At 35.1% G+C, this 21,820-nt stretch overlaps 1 non-coding gene across 1 annotated transcript; it reads left to right on the top strand.

Annotated features, from left to right (window-relative positions):
* Positions 1-12,899: 12,899 nt before the first annotated feature.
* Positions 12,900-12,971, top strand: TRNAD-GUC (transfer RNA aspartic acid (anticodon GUC)). Its single transcript has one exon. It is a non-coding gene; the product is annotated as a tRNA-Asp (tRNA).
* The last annotated feature ends 8,849 nt before the right edge of the window (positions 12,972-21,820 follow it).

Raw genomic sequence — 21,820 nt, 5'->3', positions numbered from 1 at the left:
GAGCTCCAAAATGTCACAGACAAAATGTACCAATTGATCCTCAAAAGCCTTTTTATTAATGAGGCCTCTATTTTATTCAATTTTCCATTATTTTCCTTTATTTTCCTCCTCACATGCAACCAGTGACCTTTCACCTTCCTTGTCTCCTAATTTCCTTTAATTTCATAAATAAAATGCCAAATAATTTCTCATGCCTTTCCAAAGCCTTTGCCATTGCCTTAGCCATAATAAACCAAATGAATACCCACATTAGGATGTCTTGCCTAACATTAAGCTTGGAATAATTGTCCCATAACCATGATTATTATTTTTCCTTTATTAATTTTTATTACATGGAATTTTCACTAAGGTTGTTACAATATGCATATTAGTTAAAGGTATCCATGATCTTTGCCAAAGCGACTTGAATGCACAACAAAGGAGTTGGGTGATCAGTGGTGAGAGGCCAATTCGCCAATAAATGCAAATATGACTACAATGTCTATGCAAAGTTTAATAGTATGTAAGGTTTAATAGTAACGACTTTATTCTTGTCGAGTTGGATAAAAGAGAAAAACCCTTCAACAACTTTGAAAAGCTGTAAAAATCACAATAGGATGATATTCTCTCAAAATTAAAGCAAATAATATATATATATATATATATATATATATATATATTATCCTTATTCTGGTCACAATTAAGCCCTTGTGACTGGTACGTAATCAGAATACAGTCAGATCAGGGAATCTGTTTCTTTTATAAAGTAGATCATCACATGCCTTTGTATAAATCCTCCGGACTATCATGGGTTTACCCAGTATGATTTGATGCTGGACTTTGGTTAAGACATACCATTCTAAGTGCTCTCTCATGTATTCCTGGAGGGAATAATTTGTCATGTGAAAAGGATCCCACTCTTGAACTGTCATTTCTTTTACTGTGCTGTATATGTGATGAAAACATTCCCCAATGTTGTACTCAAAACATCTGTGACAGTATTTTCTTTCATATCTTTCATGATATACTGGGTCCATGGCTGTTCTACTGACTCCATAATCTGTCCACCAGTTCTGAAACCATTCACATTGGAGATTTTTCTGGGATGCTGCCAATGTGCTGAATTTCAACTTTGTGTAATGGGTTTCTTCTCTGTCATCAACATTCATGAAGTCCCACCACAGCTTTTTATAATCTGAAAAATCATAAACTGTGTCGGGGAATATTACCTTGGGATCATTTCTGGGCCATCGAGCACATGGTTGGACTTGAGGGTAGTTGATCCACAGGTCTCTGGTTCGGTAGATGCAATAATAGCTTTCATATATTCCTGTGTCACGGCCTCCATGGTGCCAGATACCTCCAATGTCATGAAAATTCGTTTCCAGGGCCCGCCTTGCGGTTCCAGCATCTGCTTTTGCTTTGTCATACATCATATCATGGATCCATTTTCTACCCTTTGGGTACACCTTTCTTTCAGGTACATAGTGCTGGAGATCAGTGTGAGGCTGTAAGTTGGCATCAAGGACTTTTGTGTTCCTTAATTGCCATGTGGGTCTCCAGTTGTCTCTGTATGTATCCCAGTCTTGATTATCTGGAATGGTTCTCAAGACCTCTCGTTTTTGGTGCTGGTCCCACTCAGTAATAATCATCATGACATGTGCTACGTTTTGTTCAAGGAATTCCCTGCTGAGAAAGTCAGGAAGACAATTGTCCTTTCCTTTGATGTGTTCAATGGAAAAATCAAAGTTTGCAAAGAGTGCTTGCCATCTGGCAAACTTTGCTTCTTCTGGTTTCTTGATGTCCTTGGTTAGGACTTTCTTCATTGCTGACGCATCTGTTCTGAGAAGAAAAGGCTTGTTTATTAGATATACTGCAAACTTGCTAATGCAATTCCATGCAGCTTTTACTTCTCTTTCAATAACAGAATAATTCTGTTCTGCTGGGTTCCATACCCCTGAGGCAAACTGTACCACTTTTTCTTCTTTGTCAACTTTTTGTTTCAGAATCCCTCCCCAGCCTATGTCACTGGCGTCGGATTCAACTATCCTGAATGCCTCATCATCTGCTATATACAGTATAGGCAAAGATTTTACCTTTGCTTTGATTTCTTGCACTGCTCTGGTATGGGCATCTGACCATTGAGGGGGATTTTTGCCAAGCCGCTTATTGAGCACATTCCTGTCACTGGCACAGTCTTGATAAAAATTGCTTACATAATTTAGGCAGCCAAGGAACCTTTGCAGTTGTGTCTTATCTTTTAAGACATCTGGAAATTTGTCTGCAAAGTCAATGGCATGTTGTTGCAGAGAGATTTGTCCATTAAAAATTTGGTGGCCTAAGAACTTTATAGAAGTCTGAAATACTTCTATTTTCTTTTTGCTAAGCACAAGCCCATTTTTCTTGACCAACTTCATGAAAATATTTACATGTTTGAAGTGATCATCAATATTTTTGGAAAAAATTAAAACATCATCAATATATACAAGTAGCCAATCAAAATATGGCTTAAAAATATCATCCATGACCTTTTGAAACTTTGAAGGAGCATTTTTAAGACCGAATGGCATGACATTCCATTCATAGTGCCCTGCAGGAATACTAAAAGCAGTTTTGAACTTATCTTCCTCATTAATGGCAACTTGCCAAAATCCTGCTTTTAAATCAAATTTTGAAAATATTTTGGCTCCTGCAATTCTCCTGATCAAATCTCCTTTATGTGGAATGGGATAAGTATCATCGGCCAAGACTGAATTTAGAGGCTTGTAATTTATCACAAGTCTAGGGATACCTCTAATTTGTTCAGCTCTTTTGTTTACATAGAATCCATAGCAATTCCAGGGGCTAGTAGATTCTCTGATCAATCCTCTGTTGAGCAATTGCTGAATTTCTTTTTGGCATAGTTCTCTGTATTCTTGGCTCATAGGGATTGCTCTGCTTTTACAGGGCTTTCCTGTGTATCCTTCTTTATAGGGCAACTTAATGGTATGTTGCTTTCTGTGCCAAAAAGCATTTGGCTCTTCTGAACAACATTTTTCTTCCAGTTTTCCTTTCAGTTCTTGGATTCTTCTTTTGATTTGGGGTAGTTTCAGCTGTTCTTCTACTCTCAATGTGCTTTTTAGATCTTTAAGATCTGATAGCAAAGATTCTGCTTTGTCTAATTTCTGCATGGCCTGAACCATTGTAGAAACTCTTGGAGTTGAAACATAAGGAAGCTCAATTCTTTTTCTTCTACCTTTAGATGTGGGTACAGAAATAAAATAACCAGCTCTACTTCCTTTCAACCTGGCTAAGCCATGAGGTTCTACTGCAGCTAAAAAGACATTCCCTAATATACAATCAACAGGGATGTCTGCTATGGCAAACTTCATGTATACACAGTGGGTATCGAAACATAGTGAAGCTCTAGGAATTTCATATTTGAGTTTCTTATTTCCTAGGCCTACAACTTCTCTTTCAGCAGAGACCCAATATTTCGCTGGAACATTTCTGATGTTAAGAATATTAATATCTGCACCAGAATCTAATAACGCAGTCATAGAAAATATCTGGCCTTGGATACATATTTTTACCTTGACATGATGTTGCTGATATGTGATGGTAAACAATCTCATATCTTGAAAGCCAAAATTTGGGTCTGACCTTCCTTCAGCAACTTGAATTTCTTGGCTATGGGCTGTTGTGTTCCAGGTTTCTTCTTCTTTTTCTTCTTGAATCTCCTTGCCTTTCTTAATTTCTGCAATTTGAGCTTTGATTGCAGAAATCTCTGCTTTGAGTTGGTGAATTTCACCACTCACTTCTCCCAAAGTCAGGGATCTTACTTTCCCTGGTTTCTGGTGATGCATTTGGAAAGACTTAGTGTTCCTTTCATAGGATGCATCGACAAACAAAGGTTTCTTACCTGATTCTTTTGAGGCTTTTGATTTAAGCTGATCTGTGAAAGCTTCTATCAGGCGGTTCTTCATGGGTCCTTCTTCCATTGTCCTAATATGTGATAAAATCTTCATTTCCGCCTCTTCTTCAGCAGATGCCATTAGGACTTTTTCTTTAGGAGGCTTTGTTCTTTCTTCCTCTTCGCTGGAACTGTACAAAAATTCAGAGTCATCTTCATAAAATATATGACATGCACATTCTTCTGAATTATAGCAAGAACATTCAGATGATTCAATATCAGTATACTGGCCCATATTAACTTGAAATTCTTCTTCTGAAGTGCTAAAAGAATCAAGAGACGATTCCTCTAGTTGGTGCTGCTGGGCTGAGTCTTTGATAATAAGATTTGGGCACCTTTCTGTAGCATGGGTCTTTGATTTACATCTCAGACAAAAGCTTGGGCCTGAATACTCTTTCTTAACTTGTTTAGCCTTTTGAGCATAAACAGCTGTCTTTTTTCCCTTATTAAGCTTTGATTCTTCCCCTTGGGGACATCTTGAAGCTGTATGCCCAGTCTGGCCACACAACCAGCAAGTAATTTTGTTCCATTTTTCTTGCTTGGATGTATGCAAATGGATGTCAGAAGGAGTATAATAATGGGTTTTTGGGATATATTTGTAGTGGCCCTTCTTTTTATGGCTTTTATCCCTTGTAGAATACTTCCTATTTTTTGGATAATCCCTTCGATTTTTGTAGAAAGTCTCTTTGAATTCTCTTTTGGCCCTTTTCCTAGACTTTCTCTTTTTGACCAATGGGTCATCTATTGTCAGTCCATATTTGCTACAAATGGACTTTCTATCTGGTAGTCTGGACAGTTTTTCCAAAGACTTGTTTACCTTCGAGCTGGTACAAAGACTTACCAGCGTCTTTGTAATAAGGGAATAAATTTCTCCCCATGTATAAGACTCAAAAGGTAACTGAAAAATTTCTTGCAATCTAATATAGTCAACAAATCTAGAGGGTAGAGCAGCTAGATATACCTGCTTCCAGAGCAAGTTTTTGGAATCTTTCACCTCATAGATTCGCTGCATCCAATCTCTATGGAAATCATCAAATTGAGACATCTTATGACATTTGAGGTTCATCAAAATGACCTCATGTTTGTTGGCAATTTCTGTCTCACAGCCACACCAATGTTCTAGAATCATTGATGTTAGCGCACCAATCATATTGCTTATTACGGTACCATCAGGATTATGAATAACATCTCCTTTTTCATCCTTGAGCACTTCTGCTTCCATGGTTTCAATAAGTTTAGGAGAAGATTCAGTTTCCCACCATCTGAGAAGAGTACCTATAAAACATTGGATGATGGTTCTGCAAGCATCTACCTCTGATTTTCCTCTAAGACACATGAGTTTATATTCAGTATACATTAAATCAATCATCTGACGAATTTGGCCAATGCTCATGTTGTCTATGTTCCATTCTCTGTGGGAATCAGGGAAGAAAGTATGGGCTTCAGGCAATTTCCCTTTCCCTTCAATGTCAGGAGCAGAATATCTGGAAAATCTATGTTCAAGAGGCTCATAGATTGGGAAGATTTGTGTTTCCTGAGATTTTTGTTCTTCTGTTTCTGGTTCCCTGAATAAGGAAGCAATACTGATGTGTTCAGACTCATCAGTCTTTGAGGTGGTTTCTTTGGGGAACAGCAGCGGGAATTTCTGTACATTTCTTATTGGATTCTCAATCTTTATATTTCTTTTCACCAAGAAAGAATTTGGAACTGGCTTCTCAACTTTTGTAACCTGCATCCTTTCAAATTTCTCATTTAAGCCAGTAAGCAGTGTCTTAGTTACATCAATATGTCCAACTAAGTTTTCTCCTATTTCTTCAATCTTATTCAATGATTCCTTGGTGTAAGAACAAGTCATGCTGGAATCAAACTGTAAATTATTCAAACAAGAATTTACACTATTAAGTGAAGACTGTACAATATCTACTTGCTTCTTTACATCTTCTGCTTTAGCCACATTCATTTCTAGACCCTTTAGAGCAGTATTGGTCCAATTTAACTGTTCACTAGCCTTTTGAATTCTTCCATCAATTCCTAAGGCATTATCATCTTTTTGAACCAAGGGAATGGCTTTGGCTGCATTTGTCTTTTCTCCCAAGATGATTCCTTTATATGGGGGAAAAGTAGTAGGGGTTTCAACCGTGGATCCATCAATTGCAGTCCATCCATGCTTGTCAATCATACTGCTAGAAGTAGCACCAGTTAAAACATTTATAGGAGCAATTTTATCTTTCCATGAGTAGAAAGATATCCAAACATTATTTACTTCCATATAATGTTTCCAGTCTGTGGCTAACTTTCTTTTCTGATCTGGGGTATATCCTTGGTCAAATTCATCTGCTTGAGGATTTGTATACAAATCCCAATTCAACATTTCTTTCATCCATTTAGAACTGATTTGTGATTTTAAGCACCCATCCATAAGTGCAAAAAACTTATGCATTTCCATGACTGCAGGCTTTTTACAGTCAGAAGGAATCTGTTTGAATCTGCATTCTGGAATCAGTTCTGATTGCTCAAGTTTCCCCAACCCATACCTCGGCTTTGCTGGTCTCATTAAGCAAATCATCTGAGTAAGTCTAGGGTCTTCTTCTTCTATTGAATGGATCATGAGAACATGATCTGAATCAGGCTCAGGCTCATGTGGGAAAGGAATATCAGAACATTTAGGATTCGGGCATGAGCTGATAGAAGTAGATGGAGGAGCAACACCAGTGCGAGGATTATGGTGCAGATGAACATTCTGTTCGGCTAGAGTAAGCAGATTTACGACATTTATACAATCTGGACATTTTACTTCTAAAGAAGAAAAATTTACAAGCTGGGCTAATTCGAAAAGTTGCGGGTGTTTACAAGAAGAAAAGGATGATGATGAACAGGCGGTATCGAAAGTGGAAGGATCTCTGTAGTATTTGGATGATTTACAAACAGCATCTATTCTCCTCCGATCAATAGTTGACCTGCGAGGAAAGGATATGACTGCATTGGAAGCATTTTCTGTTATATTGGCAGAAGTGATGTTTCGGGGAATTTGTGGCCTGGAGTGATTTACAACCCAATGTTCAGGGAATTGCAGATCTTCCCATTTTATCAATAGATGTTCAATCTTTTGGTTCTTTGGGTCAGTTTTGACTACCACACTTGATTTGGAATCTCGACTGGGAGTATGACGGATTGCTGGCCATAAAGTGTTGGTATGTCTGAAACAGGGTTTGGTCTGGATGGCTATATTGTTCCTCTTTCTCTTCATATCAAAACCCGTAGTATGGATTTGCAGCTGTAAGATATCTTTAATGGTTTCATCAAACACATATATGGAAAAGTTTGGGAAACAATCAAAGTATACAGGGCCATCAGACAAAGGGGCTACAATCCCACCGATTATAGAATCTGTATATCTGTTGTGCGTTAGATCTCTAACAGTAGCAAGCACAAATGTTTTTAATCCTTTATGGACCAAAGGATTGATGCCAACCCGAATGCAACCAAGATGCAGATAATTTGTCTTTAACCTTTTTGCTTCTGCTTGTAAGGCCTGAGGATTTAGCAGTGGTATTGTCTGAATACTCTCAGAGTTCTCCTGAACTTGACTAACAGACTCTTTAATGCTAATTCTAGATGCAGCAATTAAATGGAAAGGAGCTAAATCACTATAGACTTTAGAGGGTGTTATATCTGGTAAAGCCCATCTTGCAGAAGGCTGAAATTCCTCATAAGTAAGTTCAGCAGAGTTTAAGGTTCTACTTGAACTATTTTCAAACATTTCTTTAAGAGGATTTTCTTCTGGATGGGAATTTTCTTCTTCAAGCTCTCGAAATGAAACAGACTTTCTGAATGGCTCCATTCTTACTTAAAGCAATATAGATCTGAGTACCAACCTTTAGAACCAGACGTTACTGGCTCTGATACCAATTTCTAGCAGGGGCTCCTGTCACGAGCTTGCTCGTTCTCTGTGTCTCTTCGTATTTCTCTGGTAGCCAACTCCTGATGAACCAGTGATGAACCTACTTGGATCTTTCACACTCTGACGACCTCAACAACGGCATCCGCGCCTTCAAATGGCCTTGGTGTCCCTTCGATCTTTTGGCGAACTTCCTGCGAACTTGGGATGAAAGCACAGAGAAAACTACTACCACAGCGGACTTATAAATACACAGAGGTACTCAATAACAGAATGGCATACTCATTTTATTTCAGAATGGAGAAAATTCTTACAGGATGCTCACAGAGCTTTTATAGAAATGGATTCTATACAGAGATAGACTAATCTCACATTTACCGGACTTTTCATAGCTCAAAATTGAGCAAGTTACTACCGGAGGCTCCTGGCGAGGTATAGGCTCTGTCTCAGAATCATACTTAACACTTAAGCCCTTGTGACTGGTACGTAATCAGAATACAGTCATATCAGGGATTCCTGGGATGTCCATATATATACATTACCATTACTTTTATAATATAAATAAATACATTAACCAAAAATATTTGACTCCCCTTACACTTATTTATAAGTTAGATGTCTCATGGATTAGCATCGGAGGCGTTAGTAAGCGAAATTTACGTGGAACAATCAAATGTTCAAATCAACCGGTTTTGTTGTTGCGTGGGACCCACACACCACTAGAAATCGTTAGACTTCATTTGTTACTTGTATAGAAAGGAACCATATAATTACCAAAGAGGAATGGAGAAAATTATAACAGTTAAAAGGGAATGTGAAAATACACTGCATATGGGGATTTAAAGAGGGATTATCAATGAATTTGAATTGCAATAGAAATGAATTGACTTCTCGCAAAAAAAGAATGGGAAAATTTAGGAATGGGATCAATGGGTCTCAAGAGGTTTTTGATTATATCAATACACTGGGATCAATGGCTTCAAGAGGTTTTTGATTATATCAATACATTGGAAAATAATAAGGGGAAACCATCCAGTTTGCTATGGTTGGAGAATAAGTTGATTTGTGGTTATATATTCATCTATTGTAATTGTAAGAATTTGAAAGAGGGTTAGGATTTCACACATGCCAAGTTTAACTTTATCATCCTTTTCTTCTTCCTCTTTTATTAAATTTTTGTTGCATTATTTATTGTTATTTAATTCTTGTGTTTTATGGTATCTCGAATTTATATATGCGTAGTCTACCGAGGCGGAGGAGTTGTCCGGAAAGTTATGGAAATTTTGGTCATATTTAGAGAAAATCCGGCGAGGATTTTTGTAAATCCAAGTTATATTTGTTAAACTTCAAAATTTTAGGTGTCCTAGACGTTTTTGATGGTGCTGAATCCATTTCCACCATCAAAAACACGATTCAAACACTGCCTCTACAATATTTTTTGAAATTTTTTTGCCCGGATTCCGGTCACTTTTGGCCGTCCAGGCAATTCCTCCGCCTCGTTAAACAACTCCATTTATATATGCATAAGAATGTGTTTTTATATCCACTACACTTGAATAACAAGGTTTTTGAGCTGAAAGGCTTGATTTTGAACCATAACCTACTTTTATCTTAACCATTGGAAAAAAATAAAAAACATTTTCTTAAAAATCACATCATTATTTTATTGTCTAAAACAATAAACATAAAAAATTGATTTCATCAAAATTAAATTATAATATTGATTAATTAATATACAATTTAAACCCATCAAATTTCACATTTATTATAATTATTTATAAATATAAATTTTATAATAAATAATCTAGATTATAAAAATATATATAAATTTCAACCTTTTATGTTTTATGCAACAATTAAATTTTTTATATCTTAATATATTTTACTCATTTCAAACTTCATAATCAACTAATATATTTCACTAACCATTAAAGATCATCTTACTTATGTTTCACTTTATTTCAATCTTCCACGCTGCATTTCTGCTAGGGGAAATAATCGCGAAGACCATTTTGGAATAGATGGAATTTTGTAGGGAGATCTCATTAACAGATATTGATCCGTAAACTGTTGTGGATATTCCATTGGACAGTTCGTCACAACAAATATGCTAATAATATATTAAAATACCGTATTTTTACACTATTACAGTTTTATTAAAATTCTAGATCTATAGATTTTACTGTAATTAGTGCATGCATGTGAATGGAAATTATGCAAAAAAGTAGAGAACAACAAAATAAGTTCACACACACATAAGACACAAGATATGCTCTCTGAGAAACCCTTTTGGGAGAAAACCCAGTTGGAAAGTGAGGCCACTTCGCTCTCTTTCTCTGTCTGCAGGTACAATGAAGTAATGCTTGTGGGTCGTGGGCTGCTACAGTGCATAGATCCTCTCTGTGTGCTCTGCCTTCTATTTCTCTTGACTATCTTTGCTCAGCTATAGAACAAAATTCTCTCAAAAGAATGGAATGCCTCTCCCTCCTAGTGGTTTGGTTATAACACAGCCTGATAGCCTATTAGTGGTTAAGTTTGACTGCATCAACTCTTAACTAGAGTTACAAAATAAACTCTTTTAGAGTCTTTTACATAAAAAATAGTGGCTTGCCCCTTTTCCATGAATAATGGAGGCTGACGCGACATCCTCCTGAACTATAGGTGTGAAAACAGGAAGGTCAACTTTTGAGTGGCATAACTTTTGCATACAGACTTCGATTGATGCACTTCTTGCGTCGTTGGGAAGGTCTGTGTGTGTAGAATAACATGAAATGCATGTCGCCAAAGTGACTAAGTTTTACCCCCAAAAAACATCGTTTGATGCCTCAAAACACTCCTGGAAGGTTTCAAACCCCATTTCGCCAAACTGGGTCCCGCCGTAAAAACGGCCTCGTGAGTTGATTCCTCCAGTTTTTCCACTCCAAATGCATTGAGATGGATGACAAACAATACAATGATCCACTTCAAATTAGATACATACCTAATGCAACTTTCCAACAATAAATTATTAGCAAAAAATATCCAAACATAAGATCACTTAGTGGTTTTAGGTAAACTAATGCTTATGCATTATTTTTATATTATTAATACAATTTTCTCATTGTTTTTATATTATTAACACAATTTCCGTAATTAACCCTCTAATGTAATTGGTAGTGACATACCTAGTGATTTGGTTATTAATACATTAAATTATTTTACTCTTTTTTATTATTAATAACTCACTAGGTTATTAATACATTAAATTATTTTACTCTTTTTTATTATTAATAACTGATCTTTTTTGTGTGATAATTTTGAAATTGTAAAACTATTTTTGGAATATTAAAATTAAACACAATTTGAATCAAGTTTTCTCTTCAATAGAAAAATATAAATCTCATGGTCAATAATCAAACTCAATATGAGGATTCAATAATATTTATTTCAACAATATAATGGGAAAAATAAGGTTTGTTTCCTATTATGGCTGTTTAAATACTAGTGACTAATGGAAAGGGAAGGAACACATTTTGAGTTTGTTGAGAATGCTATTTACTATAAATTTATTTGGTGGTATTTGTTCATATTAATGTTATTTAAAGTCATAAATTTTAAGGCATTAAATTTTGTTTAGAAGTAACAATTTTACAAAATCATTTGAATGGAAAGTGTTAGTTATGTAAATTTGGAGCTAGCCCAACAAGGTTGTAATTCAATTTATCAATAGTCTATTGTCACAATTAAAGGTGAAGACAATTGGTTAAGGAAAATGCAGATAATTTTATTATACAACTTTAAAATATAATGTGAAATGTATATCTTTTAGATCTCCATTAGAATTTGTAGAAAAGTGAATATAGCCTCACATAGAGAAGAGAAAATGATATCTTGTGCAGATATTTGTTTTTATACTAAGTGTTAATAAAATAATAGTGCCAAAAAAAGTTTTAGGAGAGCAATAACATCATCCTAAACCATGTATACTGAGGAAATAAATTCTCTATCTAAAATCTATTTTAATTTGAAATACAATTGAAAAGTAAAAATTTGAAATTTGAATAATTGTTGCATATTGTTTAACCAATGTTATGCATGAAATGGTGAGACCATTCTTGCAAGATGTTTGACAAAATATTTAGATGAGTTGTTGAGTTTATGTTTGCAAATCTTTTGATAAAAGTATTGAGTGGAAGCTAAACATATCTATGCATGGTGTACACATGGTTGTAGTTTTTTTTTACAACCAAGCTCCATAGGCACTTGGAATTGCAGAGAACGTTGTATGAAATTTCACCAATGATGTTGTATCTTGCTTAGATATTAGCGTTAATGAGTTCTGATCTAGGGTCTGTGGCAAGCTAGCAACATAGTTGCTTCATTATCTCAATTGCAAAAAAATGATGTCAATTGCACAAAAGGCGTAAATGATAATAAAAGCTTGTGGAAGCACTAAACCCACTGATTAATACCAGAAATAAGTCATGAAAAATATGAAGCAATGGAAAAAATGTGTCCCATGCCACATGCATTATAACAAAACAGACCCAAGTGACACTTTAATAGCACTATGAGATAGTAGGTCACACGTAGAAACAACAATGGTCTCAGGGAAAACAACAATAGTGGTGGTAAGTAAAAACTAATAATATTCTCGATTATGTTGCAACTTTGTTTAAATTTAAGTTAAATTAAATATTGTAAATTTAAATGAACATTTCTTTCCTGCTGTAATTAAAAACTTAGATTAGCTCATTTTTTATAATTAAAAAATTATATAAAAAATAAAAAAAACTTATTCGAAATATTATTTTCCCATAATTTTCATTGCATAACCTTCAACATGGACTAATAAGGCATTTAACGAGCGTAGTTAATACCAAATCCATTCTTTAATATTTGACTTTTCATTATTATTATTATGATATGACAGACCAGATGATATGACAGACCAGATCACAACAGTCACTTCATAAATCTATATTCCAAATGAAGTCGCTCCCTCCACCTGTTATCATTAATTCGGAATCCGGAATTGGATGTTATCCTTTTTGTTTGATATGCTGCAACGTAGCCGTACAGCATCACACTGTCGTTGTAGTATAGTGGTGAGTATTCCCGCCTGTCACGCGGGTGACCCGGGTTCGATCCCCGGCAACGGCGATATAGATTTTCTTAAATGATTAGGATAATCTCTAGAGATTTATTATTCCAATATTTTTTATTAATTTTTGTGTGAATTGTAGGAGAGAAAGGAAAAAATTTCTCCTCTCTATAGTTTATCTTAATGTTGTAGCTCTTCTATCGAGTAGTTGATTTAGAGTCTACATCCAATTTTTGGATTGTTCATAATCATTCATCATCATTTTTAATCTAACAATTGGTATCTGAGTGTCAATTTGTTCTTTTTAATTTTTGGATGTGCGAGGTTATAGTGATCAGGAGAATTACGAGCATGGAGATAGTGACATTAAGTGATATGGAGAAATTAAATGAGGCTAATTTTTCCCTATGGAAGGCATAGATGGAGGACACACTAATTTTAAAGGATACGTGTTTTTCGGTTGAGGGATTAGCGAAAAATCCATCATTGATGATGGATGAAGACTGTAATAAGCTAGACAGAAAGGCCATCACTACAATTCGTCAATGTCTAGCAAAGAACATATATTTTAACATTGCTGGAGAGAAGACTGCAAAAGGTCTATTGAAAAAATTGCATGATATATATGAGAAAAACATGACATTGAACAAAGTTTTCCTATTGAAGAAGTTGTACAATCTCAAGAGGAAGGAAGGTGCTTTAGCGGTGGAGCATTTGAACAAGTTTAATATAATTACAAGTCAACTTGCCTTTGTCAAAATTATTTTGGATGACTAAATTAGAGCCATCCTATTATTATGCTCTATGCCAGATAACCGTGAGAATTTGATAGTAGCTATCAACACTTCAACACCTGCAGGGACCTTGAAGTTTCATGACATCAACAATAATTTAATGAACAAGAAGCTATGTTGCAAGTTAATGACGAAAAGCTAGGGAGGAGAAGCTCTAACCTTCACTGACTGTGACAGGAAGATTGATCGAGCTCATCAAGGGCATTCAAGGTCAAGAGGCACATCAAAATCAAAGAAAGGGAGAATCACATGATTTCATTGTGGGAAGTTGGGACACATGAAAAAGGAATGTTGAGTTTGGAAGTGAGAGTAGAAGGAACAAAAATTAGGTAACACAAATTAGAGATCAACTAGCACAAATGAAGGTGAACCCTGTAGCTTCAGAAAGTGATGTTTTATTTACAATTTCAATAGAAGATGCATTCTTATATACCTGCAGTTGTAGCATTGATTGGGTCCTTGATTTTGGGGCATCTTATCATGTAACTCCAAGTAAAGATAATTTCATTACATATGAGACTACTGATTATGGTAGAATACATATTGGAAACAATCATTTCTATAAAATTGTTGGAGTGGGAGATGGCCAAATCAAGACAAAGGAGGGACAAGATATTTTGTTGAAACAGGTCAGGCATGTTCAAAAATGCACATGAGCCTAATCTCTGTGGGACGACTAGATGATAAATTTTGCACTCGACAATCTTTGGAAAAGGTGGTTGGAAGATCAGTAAAGGAGCATTGGTCATCACTAGAGGATCAAAGACAGGAAACTTGTATACATTGAGGGCAACAACAAAAAATTCAGATATTGTTGCTGTTGCAAAAGAAGGAAACTCAACAGATTTATGGCATAGATGCGTGGGTCACATGAGCAAGAAGGGTCTAAAAGTCCTTGGTAGCAAAAGTTTGATTCTAGGTTTGAAATCCTATGATTTTGACTTTTGTGAGCATTGTATATATGGTAGAGAACAAAGAGTTTTATTTCATAGAAGTGGCCATGAAAAAAAAAAAATCTGCTAGAATTAGTACATTATGATGTATTCGAGCTTGCCAATATTAAGTCACTAAGAGGAGCCTCATGCTTTGTGAATTTTATAGATGATACATCCAGGAAAGTTTGGGCCTACTCCATGAAAACTAAAGGAGAAGTATTTTAAATATTCCAAAAGTTCCATGTCTATGTTTAAAGGGAAACTAGCAAATTGTAGAAATGCTTAAGAACATATAATGGTGGAGAATATTGCTTAAATTCCTTTAAGGATTATTGTAATAGGTTTGGTATTGAAGCATGGGAAGAATGTTCCTCATACTCCTCAATAGAATGGTGTTGCAGAAAGGATGAACCACACTATCATGGAGAAGGTTAGGAGTACGTTTTCAAAATTATGGTTGGAAAATCACTTTAAATAGAAGTTGTAAGGACCACCTGTTACATCATAAATTGATCACCTTCTACGGTCTTAGATGGTGGCATCCCTGAAGAAGTCCGGACTAGAAAGAAAGTAAATTATTCTCACCTCAAATTTTTTGGATGTGAAGCATTTGTGCATATTCCCAAAGAGAAAAGACCTAAGCTAGATGATAAATCCATTAGATGCATTTTTAAGGGATATGTTGAAGGCGAGTTTGGTTACCGAGTATGGGATCCAGTTGAAAATAAAATTATTAGAAGCATAAATGTCATATTTAATGAATTAGAAATGTTTAAGAGGCTTGTAGGAAATATGGAGTTAAAGAAGGTTGTTGACAGATCCGACAGAACAACAAGAAAATGTTCCACCGCTACAAAAAAATTATCATGATGGACATCAAGATGAACAAGAAGGAGAAAGTTTGCAACAACCAGAGATCCAACCACAACAACCATTGTAAGAAGTCCAGCTACAACAACTACTGCAAGAGGTCCAATTAGAAACACTCCACCACAGTTGGTTTGCAAGTCTACTAGGCCTCATAAACTCTCACAGAGGTATCATCCCTCAAACTATCTTTTGTTCATTGATGATGGAGAGCCTGACTATTTTCAGGAAGCTTTTAATGCAAAGAATGGAAGAAGGATATGTAGGAATAAGTGGACTCCCTATTATAAAATCAAACCTTGGAATTGGTGATGCTTCCAAAAGGAATAAGGGCCCTACAAAACAAGTGGGTATACAAATTCAAGCACAAGGGTGAAGGAAAGAAGAGGTACAAGGCAAGACTGGTAGTAAAGGAATTTTCCCAAAAAGGAGGTATTGATTTTAATGAAATATTCTCATGTTGTTAATATGTCATCCATTAGAGTCATTCTTGGTCTTGTTGTTACCTTGGATTTAGAATGTGAACAACTAGATGTAAAGACTGCCTTCCTTTATGGTGAATTGGAGGATGATATTATATGGAGCAACCTAAAGGTTTCAAAGTAAAAGGTAAAGAGAATCTAGTTTGTAGATTGAGGAAGATCCTTTATGGGTTGAAACAAGCACCTCACTAATGGTACAATAAATTTGATTCATTCATGTTGATGCATGGTTTTAAAAGACTAGAAGTTGATCATTGTGTCTATATCAAGAAGTATGACCATGAAAATTATATTATACTACTGCTATATGTGGATGACATGCTCATTGTTGGACATGACAAGATAATGATTAACAGGTTAAAAAACGATTTGGGAAACCAATTTGCGAGGAAGGAATTAGGTCCAACACAACATATATTGGGAATGAATACTATTCGTGATATAAAGAACAAAAAGCTACAACTGTCACAAAGAAAAATATATTGAGAAGGTTCTTGACAAGTTTAACATGAAGGATGCCACACTAATCAATACTCCTCTTGCATCCCATTCATGCTAAGCATTAGTTTATGTCCTTGTGATGACAAGGAGAAAGAATAAATGAGTATGGTTCCTTATGCTTCAGTAGTCAACAACTTGTTGTGTGCCAAGGTATGTACACAACCAGAGATTGCACATGCATTAGGAGTACTGAGCAGAGTCCTTGCTAATCCAGGAAAACAACATTGAAAAACAATAAAATGGATTTTGAGGTATCTCATAGGCACTAGTCATTATTGTTTATGTTTTGGCAATACTGATATTGTGTTTGCAAGATTTACATATGCTGTTATGGCTGGAGATGTGGACAGTAGAAATTCAACCACTGGTTATTTGTACACATTTCCAGGTGCAACAGTGTCTTGGGTATATAGGGTAAAAAAATAGTATCCCTCTCCACAACTAAGGAAAAATACATAATTGCAAAGAGGCTTGCAAAGAAATGTTGTAGATGCAACAATTCCTTTGGGAGCTAGGAATAAAACAAGACAAATATGTGTTGTATTGTGATAGTCAAAGTGCTATTCATTTAGCAAAGAATCCAACACTCCATCCATGAACCAAGCATATTGACATGAGGTACCATTGGATATGATAGGTGTTGGAGGAAGGACATTTCAATTTGGAAGAAAATCACACAGCTGTGAATCCTACAGATATGCTTACCAAGATTTCCAACAAACAAGTATGAGTTATGTAGAAGCTCGGTAGGCCCGGATATGCTTACCAAGATATTTCCAACAGACAAGTATGAGTTATGTATAAGCTTGGTAGGCCTTATAGTAACTTAATGCACAGATTTGGAGTAAGGATTGTCTACATATGCCTTCATTTAGCTTCAAGTGCCACGAGAATTTTGAAGTGTGAAAGAAATGGAAGGTCTCGAAGCTTCCACAGACTATTGGAAGACGCTTAAAGAGAGTGTCAATGAGGTGTTTTGACCACTGACAACTCCCAAATAAAGCATAAATTGTTTTTATAAACTCACATAGAAGACATTTTTCTCTAGAAAAATCTGGATGTTTCCTTTGCCCAATTTTGTTAAAGAAGTAGTTAAAGGAATTGAATACTCTAGAAAAATCTAGAGTTGAAGGCTCTAGAGAAGCCATGGGTCTATAAACAAGTGATTGTAAGCTGCTCTCATGAAGTTAGTAAGGTTTGTGAAGAAGTGTAATACAAAAATATAATTTTGGCTCTTATGTGTTGTTTCATTTTTTGTTGTGAGCTTCCTTGTTGTGTCTTCTATTTATAATTTATCTGAATGTTGTAGATCTTATATCCCGTAGTTGATTTGGAGTCTACATCCAATTGTTGGACTATTCATAATCATTCATTTCATTTTTAATTTAAAAAAATTGTTCTACCTTTTTGCTGAAATCCAGTGACACATTGTTTGGAATACATTTTTTAATGCATAAATGGATATAAAGCCCTATAAAACCTTGCGACGCTCAATCTATATAGATTTAATATCTAAAATCTAACATTCTAATATTTTTTAGTCGAATTTCAGGGAAAGCATATTGAAAAACATACTCGGGTAAGGGAAATAACATAGAACATTAGACTATGTTCTAAGTTAAGGGAAAATCTATTTAATCTACATTTTTTTCCTTTTTTACCAAAATTTGGTGATACACTTCTTCGTGAGACTATTATTTTTTGTTGCTTGAAATGCATTTTGAATGTATAAATGGATTTAAAGCCCTAGAAAATCCTCAAGGCACTTAGTGTATACGTATATGACAACTTAAATTTGTCATTCCAACAATTTTTGGTTAGCTTATGGGAAAAACTTATCAAAAAATATACCTGGGAAAGGGAAAATTTGTAGAACATTTAGCTTACACTATAATTAATAACAACTCTAATTGTTCTACATGTTTATCATTTTTACTAGAATATGAAGATATAGTTGTTGGTGACACCATTATTTTTTATTATTTGAAATGTATTTTTGAATGTGTAAATGGATTCAAAGCCTTAAAAAGACCTTGAACACTCAATCTATACATATTTAACGATAACATGCTCTTCCAACAATTTTTGGTCAAATTTCAAGCAAAATTTATTGAAAAATATACCCATGAAAGGAAAAAATTGTAGAAGATTTAGACAATGCTATAAGTTAAAGTGAAATATATTTATTCTATGTTTTTACATTTTTGGTCAAATTTCAAGCAAAATTTATTGAAAAATATACCCATGAAAGGAAAAAATTGTAGAAGATTTAGACAATGCTATAAGTTAAAGAGAAATATATTTGTTCTATGTTTTTACATTTTTTGCCAAAATTTGACGATATAGTTTTTGGTGAGATCATTATTTTTTGTTGTTTGAAATGCATCTTTACATGCATAAATGGATTCAAATCCCTAAAAAACCATTGAGGTGCTAAATATATACGGATTTAACAACTCAAATCTTTCATTCCAATAATTTTTGGTTAGAATGTTGAGGTGTTCAGGAAAACTTGACTTGGTCAAGTTACCAACGTTTTCTGAGTTCTAGGTTTTATGAGAACCCATGGTATTCATCTATAACTTAGCCTATTTAAAAGCATAAAAACTTAATTTGTCCTAGTAACTAGTAGGATCCCAACAACCCATAGTTTTACCCATAATATTCATATGTAATATAGCCTATTCGAAGACAGAAAAACTCCATACATGTCTTTAAAAACACTACGACTCCTGTAGATATTCTGTGATCTAACTCACAAATGGTATTAGAACAACATATATGTTTGGGTAAAAAGTCATTGGAACATGAAAGAAACATAAGAGTATGGCTCTCACCGATAGAAAAATCCTAGAATAAGCAAGGCTGAAAATTAACCAACATGCTCGATGTGTGGCATAGGCTTCCACTGGGAGGCAAAGCACGTTGTGCACTAAGGCAAACACGTGGAAAACAAGCCCATCACAGAGAAAGTTCCTACAGAGAAGAATCCCACCCTTAAGGGCGAGAAGAGGCTACTAGCAGGAGATCATTGCAATGGTAGACAGAGTTCGAGTGGAGCATAATAGGTGTGAAGGCATTCACCAAAATATTTTGTGGTGAACTATGGGTGGAAATAAACGACAATAGAATTTCGAGTGGAATGTAGGTTGATGGATAGAAATAATTACTGAGGCACTGGGTCAAGGAGTCAATGTGTTCGCCAAACCCTGAGTGGCATAAACCATGGCAGGGAAACACACATGTGCATAACGAGAGCTCTGTCAGCACAGGAATTTAGAAGCAGAAGAAGAGGCGTGATATTCAAAAGGTGGTATCTAAATATGTTGTACCATAGTTTAAATCTTTGAATCAAGTTACTTGGAATAACTTTCCTATTTTGGCTCTGTAAATCAGGCCCTTGCGAAATATTCAGATTTCAAAGTTGGGCCGGTCCAACCTTCCCAGTGAATAGAATATTGATATTTATGCTGGCATCCATTCTTCCTCCAGCCCATACAGCCCCTTGTGCTGTAACCAGTCTCTGATACAATTGTAACATCTCCATATTTTACTGGAACATATAGACAGACCATTTTTATTTTTAGTTATGTCACCGATGGTTTGTTTATTATGTAAAAGGCATGAGATCCATACTATCCATCCATATCACCTGTATCTCTAGAACATCAAATTTAAGATTCCATTTTATAGCAATAACCAGGAAAGAGGAAATCATATCCCCTCCATAGTGTGGCACTTCACAATTTACCAGACCAAGTTACCTAATCTCAAGCTGAGCATTAAATGTCTTAAAGGTATAGAAAGGAGGAATTAGACTTTGTGTTCTAAAATTCTGATCAAGCCAAAAGACTTGTACTAGTATTATATGAGACTTCAAAGATTATGTTATAGAATAATGGTCCACGATTTAATAAAATGTCCAGAATTACCCTCTAATACAACTTGAAATTCAAAAGGATTACCTTACCAAAAAACCTACACATGTTAAGGAAATCCATTCCCACAGGTGTCAATGCAATGTTAACATTCAAAGCTAAAGTTAAATGATGGGAGAAGCCTATCTTACAGCATTGTCTGGCTCACATTGAGAACAAAATGGCTATTGCAAGACATTCAAAATCATCACAAATGGTCTTTCTGTACACATTAACGAGAAAGGCTTCTGTGAAATGAGTAATTGGCACTGGACATTTCCTGCTTTGTTTTGTTGTTGGTTTATGTGAGCAACTAAAATATCTAATGGATAAAGGAGGTGGTCGTATTGATGAATCAAGATTGTTCACCAGGAGAGTGAGCTTGTAAGACTTTTATGAGCAAGACAGACTTTAGACTACCTTGCTGGGCTTATTACAGACCTGAGTAAATAACCCTTGACTTTATTAATCGAGGATTTAAATTTCCATCTTCCCCCGCCACTAGATTCCGCTTGCAGGTTAGAAATCCCATAGCCATATTTCCCTCTGCCACCCTCTATCAAACCCAGACCCAGATATGCATGTAATTGTATAACAGAAAGTTTTGGTTGACTTGTTTCGAGCCAATTAGTATGGTTTATTTGGCCAACTTGTTTGGAACCAACTTGTAGTTCATCATCAGAACTAGATAAAAAGAGACAAAGCATAACAAAAACTTAAATGAGAAAAATGTAAAGATTATAATTTTTCAAAATAAAAATTAGACAACCTGCCTTGATATCAATTATAAATAGAGTATGCACAAAAATGCTGTATGGAGTTTGACAGGGTATCAAAACCCAAAAATGTATTTAAATATGCACGATTTCAGAAGATGAAACCCAGAATGTACAACTCAAATTCTTTTCCAAAGCTAAGCTAGATATTCAATTGAATTAATTATAATGTTGTATCTGCATAGTAACCAACGCACAAGGTTTTTTCCCATGCCAGTGATTAAACTATGAGATCGAACAGAGTATACAATGCTATTTGATGCTGTAACATGTGGCCCAGATTGAAACAATTATGCAGTAAATCACATTGACATAAAATTATCACCATAGACAAAATCCAATAAAAAAATAGGACTCACCAAATGTATACAATATTTCAAACCCATTACAAGAACAGAGATAAATGACTAATCTGCCTGGAAAGAAGATGATCAGCAAACTGATGATTATGTAAGCGAATTCGATCTCTGGCAACGGCGATAATACATTTTATTCCTTATACCAAGATTTCCAGTCAAACTGATGGTTATGTATATACTGTATATTCGGTGGTATTCATTATTTTTTTCAACCAAACTGATAATTATGTAACCAGCGAATAGTCTATAAACTGGACAATTATTATTAATGTCAGAT

Source organism: Pinus tabuliformis, chromosome 8 (genome assembly GCF_031772625.1).
Source record: "Pinus tabuliformis cultivar Carrire ecotype Pingquan chromosome 8, CPIR1, whole genome shotgun sequence".
Lineage (NCBI taxonomy): Eukaryota > Viridiplantae > Streptophyta > Pinopsida > Pinales > Pinaceae > Pinus > Pinus tabuliformis.
The sequence above is the reverse complement of the archived record's forward strand: the minus strand, read 5'-3'. Positions and strand labels throughout refer to the sequence as shown.